We start from the raw sequence: 21,749 nt of genomic DNA, 5'->3' as shown, positions 1-21,749 counted from the left end.
CAAATGAGCGCTGAGATGGCTCAATTAAGGGTCAATCTGAGTAAGAGCTCCGAGCAGCTAGAGGCGGAGAAGAGCAAAGGCGCCGAGCAGGCTGCTCAATTGGCTCATCTTGATAAACAGGCTAGCTCCTTCGAGTCCAAACTCAACTTGGCCAACTCCCAAAAACTCCGAGCCATCAAGGAATTAGAGATCAAAAACAAGTTTCGCGTGTTGGCTCAGAAACCAAAGGATACGGAGGCGTCTCTAGACATCGAACAAAAGGGTAGATTAGTCGATCGGCATACAATGAAGGCCCAGCTCGATGCCAAAGATGAAGAGTTGGCCAAGTTGAAGGAAGAGCTGAAGGCCTCTTGAGCGGCCTTAGAGACTTATCAAGGAGCCAAGTCGAGCAGGTTCGATCTCATGAAGCAGGCCTACATCCACTCGGATGCTTTTAAAGACAAGGTCATCGATCGGCCACTCCGTCTATTCAACCTTGTCATCGACGGGATGCTCGATCAACTGAACGAAGGCGGCTACCTCCCCTCCGCTCTGACTATCAAGGTCATCAGTCGGGACAAGCTAACTGAGTCACTGCCCAACGATGTTTTGGATTTTTTTTGAGTGAGCCTTTTCATGTGAGTTTTACTTCTGTAGTTTTTTGAAGTATCAATGAATGATTGTTTGTCTAGTGAATCCTTCTTTTTTTTGTCCCCGTCTCGTCGTTCGGCATTTTCAGTTTCGACTTACATTTAGTTCACGCATTGTCGCGTAAACTCAAGCGAAACTAAGTTGCTTATACCCCCCAAGTGTGGCTTCGTGATCTTTCGATCGGTGACAGGCTATCTATTTTCATATCCAATCGATCAGTTCCGGGTTTAAGGTCGTCGCTCGACAGTTTATGGTGACAAGGGTTTAAGGTTGTCGCTCGACTGTTGATGAAGAATGACGTTTAAGGTGGCCGCTCAACCATTGACGGAGACAAGGGTTTAAGGTCGCCGCTCTACCATTGACGGAGACAAGGGTTTATAGTCGCCGCTCGACTGTTGACGTAGACAAGGGTTTAAGGTCACCGCTCGACTATTGACATAGACAAGGATTTAAGATCGTCGCTCTACCATTGACGTAGATAAGGGTTTATAGTCGCCGCTTGACTTTTAACTTGGCCAATCAGCTCAAGAGTCTCTTATCTGGCCCTATAGGGTTGGAGATGATTTACGCTCCATGGCTGCTCAAGCCGCCTTCCGTCTTCGTCCTCCAAGTAGTAGGCCCCCGAGCGTAGTTTCAGTACGACCTTGTAAGGTCCTCCCCATGGTGCCTCGAGTTTGGTGACGTCGCCGACTGGCTTGATTTTCTTCCACACCAGATCTCCGACCTATAGAGACCTCAGGATCACCCTTCGGTTGTAGTTCTACCTCATCCGCTGTCGGTATGCCATTAGCCGGATGGCGGCTTTATCCCACGATTCATCCACCAAGTCGAGCTCTATTAACCTTCGCTCGGTATTTCCTTCATCGTAGAGTTGCACCCGGTCGGATTCTACTCCAACCTCCACGAGGATCACTACTTCTCTGCCATACACCAGCTAGAATGGTGTTACACCGGTCGCTTCTTTTGAAGTTGTACGAAGTGCCCATAAGACACTCGGGAGCTCGTCGACCTAGCTGCCTCCTACGTGGTCGAGCCAAGCTCATAAGCCTCTAAGGATCTCCCGATTTATGACTTCTGCCTGGCCGTTGCTCTGGGGGTAGGCTACTGAGGTGAAGGCCTATTAGATGTCATAGCCTTCGCACCACTCCTTGAGCTTTCGACCCACGAATTGCCTTTCGTTATCCGAGACGAGCCGGTGGGGGATGCCAAACTGACACAAGATGTTTTGCCAGATGAATTTGATGACCATTTGCTCACTTATTCTTGCTAGTGGCTCGGCCTCCACCCACTTTGAGAAGTAGTCCAGAACGATGAGAAGGAACCTCCGCTGACCGATTGCCATGGGAAACGGTCCCACGATATCCATGCCCCATTGGTCGAATGGGCAAGACACCGTGGATGTCTTCATCTCCTCGGTTGATCGATAAGGGATGTTGTGATACCTTTGGCAGGACAAGCAGGTGGCTATTGTTTGAGCAGTATCCTCTTAGAGAGTTGACCAAAAATATCCATTCAGGAGGATCTTTCGAGCCAGCGAATGGCCTCCAGGATGACTTCCACAGGAGCCAAGATGTATTTCTTGGAGTATATACTTCATGTCCTCCTGACCCACACATTTGAGCAACAACCTTGAGAAAGATCTCTTATAAAGTTGATCTCCGATTAGGGTGAATCGTCTGGCCCTCTTCTTTAATAGTCGCGCTGCCTCCTGGTCGGCCGGAGTGCTACCCGATCAGAGGAATTCAATCAGCGGAGTTCTCCAATCACTCGAGGAGACCACTCTCTCCATTCGGTCGATGTGCGCCACCAATGAAACCTATTCGATTAGCTGGCTGATCACAACAGGCGATAATAAACTAGCTAACTTAGCTAGTTTGTCCACTACTTGATTGTCTGATCGAGGGATCTTCTGTATAGTGACCTCTTGAAAATTTATCTTCAGCTTCTCGAATGCTTCCGCATATAACTTGAGTCGGGAGCTTCTAATCTCGAAAGCCCCTGATAGTTGTTGGGCGGCTAGCTGAGAATCTGAGTGAATGAAGACTTTTGTGGCTCCCACATATTGTGTTGCCTGTAAGCCGGCTAACAAGGCTTCATTGTTGGTGGCCCTATAATCCAGCTAGACGAAAAGTTACATCCGGTCTTCCTGTGGTGAAATGAGGAGGATGTCGATCCCACTGCCTTATCAAGTGGACGAACCATCAACATATATTCTCCAAGTTGCTTTTGGCTCGGCGTTTTGCACCTCTGTGACGAAATCAGCCAGGGCATGAGCTTTTATCATCGTTCATGGTTGATATTGAATATCAAACTTGTTGAGTTCGGTTATCCATTTGATTAACCGCTCGAATTCCTCTAGGTTGAGCAGGACTCTTGCCAGGGCACTGTTGGTCATCACGATGATCGGGTGAGCCAAGAAGTTCGGGCAAAGTCTTCGAGCGACAAGCACCAAAGCGTAGGCTAACTTTTCAAGACCAATGTAGCCGGACTCGGCATTTTTCAATATATGGCTTAAAAAAATACATGAGTTGTTGCTCATGGTCGTTCTGCCTAACTAATGTTAATCCGACCGCATACTCGGTGGATGACAAATAAATCCAAAGTGGCTCTTCAACGCTCGACTTAGCTAAGATAGGCAAGGAGTTAAGATACTCCTTGAGCTCTTCAAACGCCTGGTCACACTTCGCATCCCAATGAAATTTAGTCGCTCGATGCAACACCTTGAAGAATGGTAGGCTTCGGTCGAATGACTTAGATATGAATCTGGACAATGCGGTGATCCGTCCAGTCAACCGTTGGGCCTCCTTCAAGCTGCGCGGTAGTGGCATGTCTTGAGAGGCCTTGATCTTGCTCCGATTCACCTTGATCTCCCGTTCGGTGATGATATATCTGAAGAAGCATCCACTCTTAGCGCCGAACAAACACGTGCTTGGGTTCAGCTTCATCCTGTTGGTGCGGTTAGCACTGACGGTCTAAATCAAGTTTTGATGAATGACAAAGTAGGTTAAGTTATTTTCATAGTGATCTAACACTTTGACGAAATGTGCAGGAGAAGCCCAGCTAGGTCAATGGGCCGACCGGATAGCTGACACGAAGCCCAGATAGGTCGATGGGCCGACCGGATAGCTGGCACAAAGCCCAGATAGGTCGACGGGCCGACCGGATAGCTGGCACAAAGCCCATCTAGGTTGACGGGTTGACCTGATAGCTGGCACGAAGTCCAGACTGGTCGACGGGCTGACCGAATGTCTGGCATGAAGTCCAGCTAGGTCGACAGGCTGACCTAATAGTTGGCACGAAGTCCAAATGGGTCGACGGGTTGACCGGATGTCTGGCAAGTAAGTTAAGGTAAGTCACTGGAGGAGAGTGACTTGGTGAGGGTATGTTCCTAGTTAGGGAACTTAGCATCAATCCAACTTAGAATCATTTCAAAAATCTAAGTTGAGATCGTGAGTAGATTCCGGTCTCGAGGAGACGGAATCTAATTACTACTCTGTTTGATTATAAATTATGCTAACTTTTATTTTGCAAGGTAGTTTAACTTTTATTTTGCCTCGGACTAACATTTTTTTGCAAGAAAAGGAATTTCTGGAAAATGGTGGTCCGGGCGCCCGGAAGGCAAAATCTATCTCGTGGCAAATTTGGAGCACGCTGATTGGCCGAACCTACGTGACGGTCTGAGCGCCCAGAAGGGATCAGGGTGCCCGGAGCATAGCTATAAAAGAAGGCCTCCACGGAGCATCAAACACAGTAACTCTTTCTACAACTGATCTGTTGCGCTCTGCCCCTGCGATGCTACGAAGCTACTCCGACAACTTGTGTTTCATTTTTTTCCTTTGTTCTACAACTAATCAATTTGCGAACTATTAGTGATTACCCAATGAAAGCACTCAACGAGTACGGGCCTTGGAGTAGGAGTCGACAAAAGCTCCAAACTAAGTAAAACTAGTTCTTGTTAGCGTTGTGATTTTTTTCCCACTGCGTACTCTCGTCGAATTTTTAAATGGCTATTCACCCCACCCCTAGCGTTTTCAAGATCCAACAAGAGGTATCAAAGTAGGTATCGCTCTGATTTAGTGCAACCACCAATCAAACAAAGGGGGTGAAACTTTCTTTTCTTTCTTCTTTTCGATTTTAAGTTTTACGATATAATCCAAACTGGTATCATTACCTTTTTGAAAATTATTTTTTGTAGCAATCAAGCTAAACTGGTGCAACACCAATTCAGTTTTATTTTATTTTTTAATTTAATCTCACACTACTAATCCAAGACCAAGTCTTGGGATTCGTTTTTCCTTTTCTCTCCTTGTGTGTAGGATCAATGTCTCAAATCGAAGGTTTTAGCACAGTTCGTTCACCTCTGTTCAATGGTAATGACTTCCCCTACTGGAAGAAGCGTATGGAGGTCTACTTAAAGACCGACTTTGACCAGTGGTTTAGCGTCACCCGTGGCTACAAGGCGGTTGTCGACAACTCCGGAAATCCATTGGACCCGGAACAATGGAATCCGGACATGAAGAAGAAAACCCAGACGGATTTCAAAGTACTCAACACACTGCAATGTGGGCTGACGAAGGAGGAACTTAACCAAGTGGGACCACACCAGAACGCAAAAGAACTGGGACAAGCTCATCGAACTTCACGAGGGAACCAACGACGCCAAGGTAGTCAAACGAGACCTCCTTTTAAATAAGTTATTTAATATTAAGATGCAGGAAGGAGAATCCGCGAGTTAGCTCCACGCGAGGATCAAGGACATCCTCAATGGACTTCACGCTATCAGCCACCAAATAGAGAACCGCGACTCGATCAAGTACGTTCTAAACGTGTTTCCTCGAAATGCATTGTGGGCATCCATCGTGGATGCCTACAAGATTTCGAAGAATCTTTCTAAATTAAAGTTAGATGAGTTGTTTTGTGAACTTGAGCTACACGAGCAAACTAACGTCCGAACCGAGAAAGGTATCGCTCTTTTTGCAAGTTCCTCCAAGGAAAAGACAAAGACCAAGACTGAATATGAAGATGAGTCTGACCAAGATTCAGAAGACGAAGAGTACTTGGTGAACTTGGTAAGAAAGATGTTCACCAGGAGAAAGAAGAACTTTAGCATGAAGGACCTGCAGAAGATCAACTCCACAACTGAACCAAGAAACGTGACCTACTTCAGATGCAATAAGAAGGGTCACTACAAGAACGAGTGCCCAAAATTGAAGAATGAGAAGTCAAAGATAACCAAGAAGAAGGCACTTAAAGCAACATGAGAAAATTCATCTTCAGAAGAATCATAAGCCGAAGAGTAGAGGCATCAAAGCCACCTCGCGCTGATGGCCCGCAAATCAGAATCGGAGGACGAATCAGAAGACGGGTCTGAACCCGAATTGAGCCACGAGTCCGTACTCATTTCCGAAGGCCCCGAGGAGGTATACCTTAGTTTAAATAAAAAGTTTTTTAGAATTATTACATGTTTAGATAAAAAGTTAACTGCAATTGAAAATAAAAATAAAATGCTCCTTGAGGAGAACCAACACCTCAAGGAACAAATTACAAATTCTAATCCAAATCAAGTTTTGACACTTTAGGAGGAAAATTCAACACTAAAAGCTAAAATTAAAAGACTAAAAGAGCTTTTTGAAAAATTTACAGCTAGATCTAAAACTTTAGATCTTATCTTAAACAGTCAAAAGGTTGTTTACAATAAATCTGGACTTGGATATAAGTCAAATACAAATAAATCATTTGCATCTCTAATAACTCAAAACAAACCACAAACTAAAGCTGGGGTTCTGAAAGCGTGTCTAAATACGTAACTAGGATTAAATCAATACTATGTACCTAAAAATAAAATATATTATGTGAAATCAAATAAACCAAAGCAAAAAACCTAAATCAACTAAACCAAACTATAGAAATAACTATAAAACCAACTTAAAACAAGACTATCATCAAGTTGATTACAATTATAAAAGTAATCGACATAAACCCAAAACTAAAATTTAACACAGATCAATAATTCAGAGGGAAGCTCCAAACTAGTTGGCACCTCCAAAAGTAACCTACCTGGCAGGGTAATTAAGATTAGTTTAAAAAGGGACTCAGTTTAACTTAACCTACGGTACTAGTGAAGTTTTGGATGATAGTAGGTTAGGGAAGCTCAGTCTATGCATGTCTAGGAAGATATGGCTTCGACCTGGTGCATTTGGCTGAGTGAAACTAACTGAAGCTACCCCTAACGGATCCTAACTAGTTAGACTAAGATTTTATACTAAGTTCAGTGAATAGAACTATTTGAAAAACCTCGAAAGCATAGTTACTCTAATGATGTCCAAATGACTCACCATAGCCTAGAAGTTTATCCAAAAAATGCCTATTTGTTAAGCCCAAAGCTAAACCTGAATCTAACACAAAGTTAAACCAAATCCTAAAAATTGAACTTAACTTCATCTCACAAAAATTATATGTTTCCCTGATTAAAACATAGATCGGGTGAGATGACTAAGGACATCAAATCGAATCAAATTGAATTGAATTTAATCAAATCGAATCGAGCCAAATTGAATCGAAACAAATCGAATCGAATTGAACCAAATCAAATTGAATCGAATCGAATTGAACCAAATCGAATCGAATCGAATCAAATCAAATCGAATCAAATCAAACCAAATTAAATTAAATTAAATCTAATTAAATTAAAGTAAATTAAACTAAATCAAATTTAATTTAATTTAAAATTCAATTGAAAATTCAATTTCAAATTATTTTTAAAAAAAAAGTAATTTAAATTAAAAAATTATTTTAAAAATTAATTTAACTTAAAAATTATTTTAAATATTAATTTAACTTAAAATTTATTTCAAAGATTAATTTAACTTAAAAATTATTTTAAAGATTAATTTAACTTAAAAATTATTTAAAAAATAATAATTTAATTTAAAAATTATTTTAAAAAATTAATTTAACTTAAAAATTATTTTAAAAATAAATTTAACTTAAAAATTAATTTAACTTAAAAATTATTTTAAAAATTAATTTAACTTAAAAATTATTTTTAAAATTATTTTAACTTAAAAATTAATTTAACTTAAAATTATTTTAAAAAATTAATTTAACTTAAAAATTATTTTAAATATTAATTTAACTTAAAAATTATTTTAAAAATTAATTTAACCTAAAAAATATTTTAAAAATTAATTTAACTTAAAAATTATTTTAAAAATTATTTTAACTTAAAATTATATTAAAAATTATTTTAACTTAAAAATTATTTTAAAACAAAAAAAAACAAAATAATTCGGTCAGAAACCAGGGGCGCCCACCCCTAGTATTACCTTCCGGGTGCCCGTAAGGCAGTCCTAGCACCCCGCCCCGGGAGTCTGCTCCAGGCGCCCGGAGCCAGTCCGGGCGCCCAGAGTGCCATAAGGGGCAGCAGGGGCGCCCCCAATCTTTGCACCTCCCCTTTCCACTCTTGTAAAGACTCTCACCGAGATTTAACGCAAGAGGGATTAAATTTTAAATTTTTAGTTCCTTCTTCGGTTATTACGTCGCTGTGAATCAACCAAGGTCATCATTTCTAGTATTTTTTTCATGATGCGTCGGTAAATTTTCTTTTCTAAATTTCTTTAAGTATTTTCTATAATTTATTTCTTAATCTAGCTTTTCTTTGATAAAGTAGGAAACGTGCTAATACTGGTGCTGGGCCCTCTACTCCTAGTACGGATCCTAGGTTTCCCACTGAAGAACTTAGGATTAGGTTTAACTCTACCATTTATATGCCTATATGGACTAAGTGTATAGATAGATCTTTTTTTATGCGCTCTTGCATCCCGGTTGTAGAGGTCATTGACTACTACTGCTTGCAGCGCCTTGTTTACTGTATCAGTTCAGTTAACATAAGTTTATATTTTGAATTGTACAACAACCTAGTTATAGTAGATGACCTTCTATACACTACTAGGGTAACTGGTATTGATATCACGCTATCCCCTGTTGTCATCCAAACCTTTTTAGGCCTACCAACATCTACATGAACTTTTCAGTGCTACCCTCGTAGGGATCTACCATTTGGTGATACTTACTCGCATATTACTCTTGATATGATTTATTCATATTTTTTTGGGAGAGAGCAAGTACCTACTGTTACCCTATTCAGGTCAGTTTTCCTTCGAGTCCAGGACTATGTCCTCTATAGGGTTTTAGTTTCCTATATTTTGCCATTAACCACTCGCGATGTCGCGATGATGCGTCTATTTCACTCTTTTCTCCTTTATTCCTTTTACCATATATTAGATATAGATATTAGCCTACATATCTTTCATGTCATTATCTACTCAACCGGAGTCACCACTAGTGGGCGAGTTCATATGTCGTACTATCACATTTTGACAGCATATATTGCCTCCTTAGATATTGACATCACCAGATGTGAGGTCCGAGTTCTGATTGAGTTTGATGTTGTAGGATCTAGGAACTTCTCTTTAGGTGGTATCAATATCAATGATAAGGGTATCCTGTCTTGGCGGAGGGGGGACAGCACTAGCCTGACCCAAATGTATAGCTAGATGCCCAGGAGGAGGAGGCAGAGCAGGATGAGTTTATGATCAAACTATTCAGCGAGGCCGCTCCTGCCCCAGCACCACCCCCAGCCCAAGCACCACATCCCACTCCTTGCACTCTAGGTGACCGAGTTGCCGAACTAGAGCTATCTATGATGAGTCTCCACCAGGAGGTCTCTGATTTTCACCGAGGTATGCATCAGGAGGGCTCTGACTTACGATGGGATATGCGACAGGAAGTCTCTGACTTGCGACGGGATGTGTGGAAGGAGATCTCTGACCTTTGACGTGACCTATCCAGGTCTCAAGAGGATGACCAGACTCGTCACTCTGAGTTGATGGCGTTGTTACGCTCCTTGGGCTCCAGACCACCTTCTTTATCATCCCTGTAGACTAGGCATTATTGTATTTTCATCATGACTATTAACTGTAGTATATTTTGAGTTATTGACTTTTACTTCATATTGCCTTGTTATGAATAGACTAGGATTCTTAAATTGTAAAATTATTTTTCAAAAATTATCTTTAAAATTCTAGGGTAAAACTTTTTATATTTCTCAAAATCCCCTATTTTTAGGGGGCGTTTGGTATGAGCATGGGAATGGGAATCGGAATAGGAATCATTATATTGTGGAATGGGAATGGGTATGAGCATGGATATCACTCTTAAAAGTAATGTTTGATTAGTTGCATACTTTCTATCGGAATAAATCAATATTTTCTTTTTTATCCTTAAAGGAAAATAAGAGAAAAAAATTAGATGTGAGAGAAAGATGAATGTGAGAGAAAAATATGATGAGAGAGAAAGTATGATGAGAAAGAATGAAGAGAGAGAAAGTGTGATGAGAGAAAATGAGAAAAGAGAGTGTGATAGAAGGAGCATGATGAGAGACGATGAGAGATAAAATATGATGTGAGAGAAATTATGATGGGAGAGGTTGAAGAGATAGAAAATGTAATGAGAAAAAATGAGGGGAGAGAGAGTGTGTGATGAGAGAGATTGAGGAGAGAGAAAATATGATGAGAGAGAAAGTGTGATGACAAAAAGAGAACAGTGAGTGTGATGGGAGAGATTGAGAAGAGAGAAAGTATGATGAGAGAGAAAGTGTGTTGAGTAAAAAAAAGGAGGGAGTGTGACAAGAGAGATTGAGGAGAGAGAAAGTGTGATGAGAGCGAAAGTGTGATGAGAAAAAAAAAAAGAGAAAAGAGAGTGTGATGGAAGAGATTGAGGAGAGAGAAAGTATGATGAAAAAAGAAGGGAGATAGTGTGATGGAAGAGATTGAGGAGAGAGAAAGTATGATGAGAGAGAACAAGGAGAGAGAAGTAATATGAAGAAAAAATAAATAAATAAATTTTGATATTTGATATTAAGGGAGAAAATTTTAGTTTTAAGTCAAGGGTATTTTTGGAATAAGAGAATTTTTTATTGATGAAAATAGGGTAATGACTCATTGAAGGGGAGGTACATGGGAATGAGTTATTACCCAATTTCAAGGATTCATTCCCTTATTTGTATTCCTATTCCTATAATCCAAACATTAACAATGACAATCAATGATTCTCATTCCCATTCCCCACTCCTATTCCCCTAAACCAAACGCCCCCTTAGAGTTTTTGAAAAATCAATTTTAGCCTTAGAATAGATCAATCTCTTAGAAAGCAAGTTCCTATATATCTAAGATTTGAGCATCTCACCAACACACTAGGGCTAACTTATTTGTGTATTTCTGAACTTACAGGGGAGATGTATAGGCAGATTGTCTGGACTTAGAAGATGCTTATATCAGTGCATCATCATAAGTCTGGCATTAAAACTAAACAAATATTAATCAGGTTTAGTATTTTAGCTTAGTCAAATACTAACTGAATACAATCAACTTAACCTGACTAACCAAGTGAAAGCTACTATCTTCTGATAGTCAGTAAGTAACTAATGGTTAGACAGTTGACATTTTTTTGTTTTGTTATTAGGTTCAGGGGAGGATTAATTCAAGTAATAAAATTATTTATAACAAAATTATTTTCTCTTTTTAAAATTATTTAAGAAAATTATTTGTCAGTTCCTTAAAAATACTCTCAATCTGCATTAATTTTACTTTTGGAAATGACTTTCAAAAACTTATTTTTGAAAATGGCTTTCAAAAACTTATTTTTTGAAAATGACTTTCAAAAACTTATTTTTGAAAATAGATTTCAAAAACTTATTTTTGAAAATGACTTTCAAAAACTTTTTCTTGAAAAGGACTTTCATAAACTTATTTTTGAAAATTGGATTTCATAAACTTATGTTTGAAAATTGGTTTACTTTTACAAGCTTATGTTTGAAAATTTGTTTAATTTTACAAAACTTATTTTTGAAAGGTACTCTGAAAATTACCTCAATTTTACTGTCACGCCCCAGAGGAGTCCCTGTCCGAAGAAATTTCGGCAGCATCTCCCCTGTACAGCGGACAATCTAAAACTTTTCTACATCTCATATACCTCAGCCACAGGCGGCTGGAATAATAACAATCAATAAAAACACATTCCACACAACCATCCACGCAGTTATATATAATCAAACAAAGTAGTAATACTCTGACTCGAAAACCACCCTACTCAACTACACTCGTAAAGCTCAAAACTGACGAACTCACCTCTTCTGCCGTCCAGGCAGGCGTGTAGTAGAGTAAATCCAAATCATACCAAAAGTCCATCCAACGGAAAGATTCCATACAATATCCATATGTAAAATCCAAAACAAAACTAAAACAAAGTCTGATAGCGGAAAGCTAAAATAAAACAACAACTTAAAAACCAGCAGAGGAGTAGCACTACGTGCTGTGGGGACCAGCGACTGGAACTCCCTCCTGACAGCATCAACCTGAAAATAACAACAATGGAGGCGGGGTGAGTCCAACACTCAGCAGGTACAATTGATATGCAAAGTAAAGAAACAACACCTAGCACTAATCATGCGTACAGTCTCCTGATAAGAAAGATAAAAAATGCATCTGAAGTAAACAGGAGAATACTGTACTAACCAGGTCCTGAGTATAAGGTCAAATAGTCCGAGTGGTATAGGGATCCTGTATGCATGTCAAACATAGGTATCCAAACAATATGCAACATATAAATGCAGCAACCACAAACACAAGCAATAAATGCATCATGCATATGATGCCAATGATGCGTCCTGGTCACCCCTGACGCCAGTCGATCATCTCACACCAAAGTGAGGCCGAGTGGGTAGGGTTGTGACAACCGTGCACTCTGTCGTCACTACTCCTGATGAGTGACCGAGTGGACGGGATGCTGTCGGAGTACACCTATCCTCCTACCACAAATCATAGATGGGGGAGCACAATGCTCTCAACTCTCGGTACACGATGACGAGGAGGAATCCCTGCCGGATAACACGTTGTGTCACACTACCCATGAGCGGACCAACGGTGCCTAACAGAGTCCCTACTGCAACACACTCTGCCTGAATCGACCACTAACCCATGAGTGGTGGTGTGTGCAGATCCATGTAACTGGCGATGTGCTCAACAATAATGGAGCAGACTATCACACAGCATGCAATCATGCAAATGATGCATGGCAATAACCATATAAACATCCTGACCTAATCCATATATATAGAAAAGTGCACCCTAGGTCAACGAATCATATTGAATCAAAGGTACACAGAAGGTATAAAAACCTAGGTCCTGAACATGGTGAAGCATGGTATATCACTACCCCCTATAAGCATGTATAAGCAAATAAAGTATACATGGGATGCAAATCAAGCAATCAATCAATCATGTATCAGATATTGGGTAGTGACTAACCGAAACAAACAAAGGACATAATTAATGCAATATGTTAATTTCATTACTAAGCATATCAAAGACAAAAAGTCAAAAGTACCCGCCTCCAATAGAAAGGTCCAAATCTGATCCAAGACACCGTCTCGAATCAAAGTCCTGCAGATAATGTGATATACAATTTAGCTAATTTTATAAACAACAACTAGCTAAATCCAACCCAACTTAATTAGGAAAAACCTTAATCAATCCATCATTAATTAATCCTAATTAATTATTAACCTGAATTAATCTCCTTAATCAATAATCCTCAATCAGCACAACCATTTCCTTTCGCTAATCAACTTACGATTAGCAATGTGATCATATCTAATAAATCCAAGGATTAAATCTAATCCAACATAAATCAACGGTACTTAATTCATCACAACTACAATAGATTAAGCCTTCCATAATCACATTAGGTTAAGTGAAACATAAATCCATCATAACTTACCTACATCCTCAACTAACCAAACAACTGCAGATTGCAACATCTCCACATAATCCAACACAAATTCATATCCTCCAAATACTCATAGATATACAACCGAAACTCCAAACATAGCTTACCTTAATCAACGACTGTGATTGTTGATCCACAGCAGGGAGTGTTGATACTAACAACAAGATGCCTACAGATGGAACAGCTGCCGAAACCAAGACCCTCCACCGAACCCAACCTCCTTGCTGGATACTTCACTGTTCGGATCAGATGAAATCAAGATTGACACTCAATCAAGCCATAATCCTAAACAACAAACGAAGCTTACCTCAATCCACAACTGCTGTGGCTACTGGAACAACAAAACAGAACCACAGTAAAGAGCAAAACTAGGGCACAGTGGCTGGAGGCTAGGAGAGGGGCCGGCAGTGATGAACTAGGGCACAGGGACAATGTCGCTGGAGTCAGGGCAGAGGCTAGAGTCGGGTCCTCGACTACGTTGGCTCGAGTGTCGCCGGCGCTGTCCCGTGCGGCGGCGGCGCTGTCGGGTGAAGAAGGCGCGGCCAAGAATTAGGGCACGGCGGTTGGGGGTCGGCTAGGGCATAGGCCGGAGATGGCTCGGCGGAGAGGCAGCACCCGGCGGTGCTAATTCGGACCTGGTGACCAACGGAGGTGAATAGGCCGGAAGAAAAACTTGGCTGATGGTGGCTCGGTGAATCTGGTGGCCGGCGCTCGAAGAAGAGGAGAAGCGACGCAATAGGGAGGAAGGGAGAATGGCGTCGGCTGCGGAGAGGGAGAGGAAATCGCTCGGCGCCGGTTAGGGTTCGGGAGAAGATGTCGTCGGGTGAGGAGGGGATGCGGCTCGGGTGCGTGAGGGAGAGGGAAGGAATTCGGCGAGGAAGAAAATGGGAAAGAGGAAAATAAGGAAAAGGAAAAAGAAAACACATAAATAAATTTAACTTTTCCTCACTTAAATGGGATAGCCTAAATAGGCTTTTCCGGACCCCATTTTTATCCCCGTCAACTCGTCCGTACGAGCTCTGAAAAATTCCCGAAAAATATCCAAAAATTTCGGAAAAATCCCTTATTAATATTCGCCTATTTTCCGATATTTTACATTCTCCCCCACTAATAAAAATTTGGTCCCCAAATTTCATTATCTACCATCAGCAAGTATCAACAACAGATATAAAGTATAAATGCTGAACGGTAAATAAATCACAAACCTCAAGTGAAAAGATGGGGATATCGAGCTCGGATAGTATCCTCGAGCTCCCAAGTAGCCTCCTCGTCCGAATGATGCTGCTATCCGACTTTAACCAGCCGGATAGTCTTATTCCGCAACTGACGCTCCTTCTGGTCGAGAATCAGTACCGGAACCTCCTCGTAAGTGACATCAGGCTGAAAGGAGAACTGAGATTATCTATCAACACATGTATCGGGTCAGGTACGTATCTACTCAGCATAGATACGTGGAATACATCGTGCACGCCTACCAAGGACGGCGATAGTGCCAACCAGTAAGCTACTACTCCAATCCTTTCCGAGATCTGGAAAGGTCCAATGTACCGCGGAGCTGGCTTACCTCTGAGGTCAAATCTCTTCACCCCTTTTGTGGGCGAAACTCGCAGAAATATATAGCCGCAAATGGAGAACTCAAGGTGTCTCCGACTCGGGTCCGCATAACTCTTCTGGCAGTCTTATGCCTCTGACATCCTGTATCTGATAATATGGACCACTTTGCCTCACGTTGAGCTCTATGAGGTCTCAACAACTGGGTCTCTCGGATTCTCGTCCTGATCGACGTCTAAGCATCCATCGTAACAAGACTACCCTGCTCGGTCTGTCCCTGCTCCTCAAGGTCTAACTCGGAGAAACCCTGAATCAACTCTGTGACCACAACTCGGTGGCAAGCTAAAGTACCTCTAGACTTCTAGCTAAGTGCATCGGCAACCACATTAGCTTTTCCCAGGTGATAGCTAATGGTACAATCATAATCCTTCAGGAACTCCATCTATCTCCTCGGTCGAAGATTAAGTTCCTTCTGAGTGAACAGATATTTGAGACTCCGATGGTCAGTGAGAATCTCAATGTAATATCATACAGGTAATACCGCCAAATCCTTAGGGCAAAAAAAATAATAGCGGCCAACTTCAGATCATGAACTGGGTATTTCTTCTTATGCCCCATCAACTATCGATAAGCATATAAGAATACTCTACCGTGCTACATAAGAACAGCACCCATACCCTGTAGAGACGCGTCGATATAGAGGACAAATTCGTCCTCTTCCGAAGGTAAAAAAAAAAAACCAAAAATCAAAGCTGACACTAGTCTCCACTTCAGCTCCTAGAAGCTGGTCTTGCAATCCTCAGTCCAAGTAAACTTCACGTCTTTCATGGTCACGCGTGAAAGTAGCATAGCTATGCGGAAGAAACCCTCGACGAAAGGTCTGTAATATCCTGCGAGTCACAAAAAACTACGGATCTCCTACACTGATTTCGGCTGCTCCAAACGGTAACAACCTCTATCTCCTATGGAACCACGGTACACTCCTACTGGTGACCGTGTGTCCCAAACATCATAACAAAAGACAATCCAAACCAGCACTACTGATAATCACATATAGATGTTCTCGTCGAATCATCTCTAGATCTATGCAAAGGTAGTGTGCGTGACTCACCTCGGATCCGTAATAGATCACAACATCGTCCACAAAGATAATGGAAACCTATCCAAACATCCTCGACATACCAAGATCATCGAGTCCCTGAAAACATCTAAGACACTGTAAGCCTATATGGCAAAAACCAAGACACATAATGTCCGTATCACAGACATTCCTATCCATAAGATCTCCGATAATAAATCGAAAAATCTGATCATCAATAACATAAATCACCAAAGAATAAATCCTCCAGGGTGAGAGCAACGCTCCATCACAAGAAACACCACATATGTGGGAGCAACGCTCTACAACAGGAAATCCTCAATATGTGGGAGCAACACTCCACCACAAATAATCTGAAATATGTATCTGCAATAAATATAGGAGCAATACTCCGCTACCAGCAATCCGTATTATATGGGAGCAACGCTCCACCACAAAACAATACCTAAGTACCCTAAGGCACCTAACTATCCAGCTAGAGACTGTACAAGATCTCTCTACCACAATTCGCTGTGGTTAGCCTAGGATATAACAACCTAGAAACTAATCAAATCCATCATCAACTCTATCAGCATCCTAGTGGGTCATCCACTGATAGGAAAATTAGTTGATGGGTTAATTCAACAAATGACATAATGCAGTCACTCAACATTCTGCATTCAGTATAAGTAGAATCATCATGCTGCTACCAATGTATACACCTAGCACACATGCTCACACAACATATGTATGATCAACAAAATCCTCCAATTATTATACACCAAACATACTCACAACTCCGGTATATTCAGTATGATACCTCCAACAATACATACCGAACACATGTGCAAAATCAATGTAGGTAAAATCAACAATACACCTCAAACAACACTCACATGACATATCTTCACCTATGCCAAGAGTATAACCAACATATACTTCCAAATAAGCATACTAAACCCAGGTGCACTCACATATCAAACATAATCAAAAAGATACCTCAGATACCACACCAAACACATATGTACATATCACAACTCAGATTAAATCGACAAAATGCCTCCATCAAAACACCACCGATGTACTTATACTACATCTCGGATTTAATCAACAAGATATCTTCAATAATACCTCCAGATACATACACCCAACTACATATCTATGATCCACAAGGAACACCTCAAACCATATCAGAACATGGATACATATACTACTTGCAAATGGACAGTTTACCACAGAACTCCTACAACCCAAAACAATCATGATATACATGCAAAATCAGCATATCAGCTCAATCAAAGAGACCAACCTTATGCTACCAACACTCATGGATTACCGGTATATCTAAACAAAATTCATGCATATGTATCAAGCATGAATACATCAATCAAAAGCAACCCAAAATAAAGCAGCCTAATCATCCAGTAACAACCCTGCTCTAGGTTCAAAGGAACTGGTATCGGACAAGAAAAATATACACACCGTGGTATAACATTGCCAGTCAATGTCATACACTACCAAGACTATATCCCATGGGAAAAATTTTATCATCATAAATCCAAATGTACTCTCCCAGTTTACACAAGTAACGATTGTATCCCATAAGTGTTAAGCAATTAGCTCTACACTTCCTTACACCAGCGGGGTCACATATCCCAATGCACCCTCTAAGTTATCCCACCAGGTATATACAGTCCACGGTCAAAGTCTTCATGGAATAGGATACATCGATCCTTTATAACTTATCCAAGCCGACAATGATATATGGCTAAATCAGTCCTTTCCACGTCAGTACAAAACATGTACTCAAATGTGCTCTAGATACATAACTAAGCACGAATAACCTAAAGGTTCGAACCTCTAAAAATAGAGTATGGCAATCCTCTACTGATCAACCAACAAAACTAAATCATTCATCTACTAACTAATCAAGAATACCTTAATCCTCCACAAGCAACTAAGGTATATCCAACCACATAATATCATATGTATAAATGTGTACGACCTAAAAGAAAAAGTCAGAATTTAAGAACATCAAGACACTCTCATCTTCATCCTCAAAAACATCAGCCCACACTATATCAGATGAATAAATCTCTACTCCCCATGAGGGCAAGTTAGCATTCAAAACATCAATCATTATTTATCCACATAGTCCCATATCAGAGGAAGCATATATCATTTTTTTTTATATATATCATCCTGTTAACTATCCATAACCAACCAGGTTTATTAAAATCTCATAGGCACATTCAACCGTAAAACTCTCCAGCACCCCAATTTATAATCTGATCACCAACCATAATCATCAAACCTGTGGATATCATAAATGACACTCACTATGTCACCATCAATGACAACCCAAATATTAGATCATCAAAATAGTTATCCACTAATAGATCATCAAACAACCACATAACATTTACTCTCATAAATCATTAGAAATCAACACATCACAATATCTGATCTCCCAATATCCCTCAACCTCAAATCATTCTCAACAATGATCAAACATGATAACCCCCAATGACCAATTCCCATCGTATCGGGTACCCTAATATCAAAAAGATATGAGTATAAAACTCTCCTGGCTAAGTCAACAGGAATATGTAGGTATCATCCATTACCCAGCTAACAATAGCAGAGGCTGATATGTGCCTCCATCTCCTAGTAGTAGTAACAGAAGCTAAAACTACTGATGGTATGATATGAAAAATCACCAGAGACTATAATCCTTGATCTCTATGAGGGTCGACCCAGATCAGTGGCTAACCCATCACATGTAATATGGCTACAACAACCAGACAGGTACTAAAGATAAAGTGCTAATACATGTCATAACTATCATAAAATAAACATCATACCTATTTGCTGTCTGGAGATGTTCCGTCGCTGTCCTGTCCCCAACCTTTGACCTCAAAATTCCGAACGAGAAACATCGTCGGAAATCCATATAAATCCGAAACGGAAATCCGAAACATAACCATAACGAAAATCCGAAAATGCCCAGTTTGACTCAAACGGCTAACAAATATCGAATACCAACAACGGTGTCAGATAAATCTCGAACACAGCGGTATCATAACCGCTCGATACCAAATAAATTGGTATCGGATAAATCTCGAAAATCCAAAATATAAAATCCAACAAGTATCAAACTTGGCGCTCGATACCAAGTAGTAAATAAATTAGTATCGGGTTATCCCAAACATCAAAAATACGAAAACAAAAGATCGTATACGTGCTCCGATACCACTAAATTGTCACGCCCGGAGGTCCTGTCCAGAAGAAATTTGACATCTCCCCTGTGGACAATCGAAACTTTCTACATCTCGTATACCTCGACCACGGTAGTGGAATAATAACAATCAATAAAACACATTCCACACAACCATCCACGCAGATTATATATAATCAAACAAAGTAGTAATACTCGACTGAAAAACCACCCTACTCAACTACACTCGTAAAGCTCAAAACCGACTCACCTCTTACCGTTCAGGCAGGCGTGTAGTAGAGTAAATCCAAATCATACCAAAAGTCCATCCAACGGAAAGATTCCATACAATATCCATATGTAAAGTCCAAAACAAAACTAAAACAAAGTCGATAGCGGAAAGCTAAAATAAAACAACAACTCAAAAACCGAGGAGTAGCACTACGTCTTTGTGGGGACCGGCTGGAACTCCCTCAGCATCAACACGAAAATAACAACAATAGGCGGGGTGAGTCCAACACTCGGAGTACAATTGATATGCAAAGTAAAGAAACAACACCTAGCACTAATCATGCGGACTCCCGATAAGAAAGATAAAAATGCATCTGAGTAAACAGGAGAATATACTAACCAGTCTGAGTATAAGGTCAAATAGTCCGAGTGGTATAGGGATCACTGTATGCATGTCAAACATAGGTATCAAACAATATGCGGCATATAAATGCAGAACCACAAACACAAGCAATAAATGCATCATGCATATGATGCCAATGATGCGTCTGGTCACCCGACGCCAGTCGATCATCTCACACCATAGTGAGGCCGAGTGGGTAATGTGACAACCGTGCACTCTGTCGTCACTACTCACGATGAGTGACCGGTGGACGGGATCTTGTCGAGTACACCTATCCTCCTACCCCAAATCATAGATGGGGAGCACAATGCTCTCAACTCCGGTACGATGACGGGGAGGAATCCCTGCCGGATAACAAGTTGTGTCACACTACCCATGAGCGGACCAACGGTGCCTAACAGAGTCCCTGCTGCAACACACTCTGCCTGAATCGACCACTAACCCATGAGTGGTGGTGTGTGCAGATCCATGTAACTGGCAATGTGCTCAACAATAATGGAGCAGACTATCACACAGCATGCAATCATGCAAATGATGCATGGCAATAACCATATAAACATCCTGACCTAATCCATATATATAGAAAAGTGCACCCTAGGTCAACGAATCATATTGAATCAAAGGTACACAGAAGGTATAAAAACCTAGGTCCTGAACATGGTGAAGCATGGTATATCACTACCCCCTATAAGCATGTATAAGCAAATAAAGTATACATGGGATGCAAATCAAGCAATCAATCAATCATGTATCAGATATTGGGTAGTGACTAACCGAAACAAACAAAGGACATAATTAATACAATATGTTAATTTCATTACTAAGCATATCAAAGACAAAAAGTCAAAAGTACCCGCCTCCAATAGAAAGGTCCAATCCAAAATAGATCCCTCGTCAAGACACCGTCTCGAATCAAAGTCCTGCAGATAATGTGATATACAATTTAGCTAATTTTATAAACAACAACTAGCTAAATCCAACCCAACTTAATTAGGAAAAACCTTAATCAATCCATCATTAATTAATCCTAATTAATTATTAACCTGAATTAATCTCCTTAATCAATTATCCTCAATCAGCACAACCATTTCCTTTCGCTAATCAACTTACGATTAGCAATGTGATCATATCTAATAAATCCAAGGATTAAATCTAATCCAACATAAATCAACGGTACTTAATTCATCACAACTACAATAGATTAAGCCTTCCATAATCACATTAGGTTAAGTGAAACATAAATCCATCATAACTTACCTACATCCTCAACTAACCAAACAACTGCAGATTGCAACATCTCCACATAATCCAACACAAATGCATATCCTCCAAATACTCATAGATATACAACCGAAACTCCAAACATAGCTTACCTTAATCAGCGACTGTGATTGTTGATCCACAGCAGGGAGTGTTGATACTGACAACAAGATGCCTACAGATGGAACAGCTGCCGAAACCAAGACCCTCCACCGAACCCAACCTCCTTGTTGGATACTTCACTGTTCGGATCAGATGAAATCAAGATTGACACTCAATCAAGCCATAATCCTAAACAACAAACGAAGCTTACCTCAATCCACAACTGCTGTGGCTACTGGAACAACAAAACAGAACCACAGTAAAGAGCAAAACTAGGGCACAGTGGCTGGAGGCTAGGAGAGGGGCCGGCAGTGATGAACTAGGGCACAGGGATAATGTCGCTGGAGTCAGGGCAGAGGCTAGAGTCGGGTCCTCGACTACGTTGGCTCGAGTGTCGTCGGCGCTGTCCCGTGCGGCGGCGGCGCTGTCGG

Source organism: Zingiber officinale, chromosome 2B (assembly GCF_018446385.1).
Source record: "Zingiber officinale cultivar Zhangliang chromosome 2B, Zo_v1.1, whole genome shotgun sequence".
Classification (NCBI taxonomy): Eukaryota; Viridiplantae; Streptophyta; class Magnoliopsida; order Zingiberales; family Zingiberaceae; genus Zingiber; species Zingiber officinale.
This window is presented reverse-complemented; position numbering follows the sequence as displayed.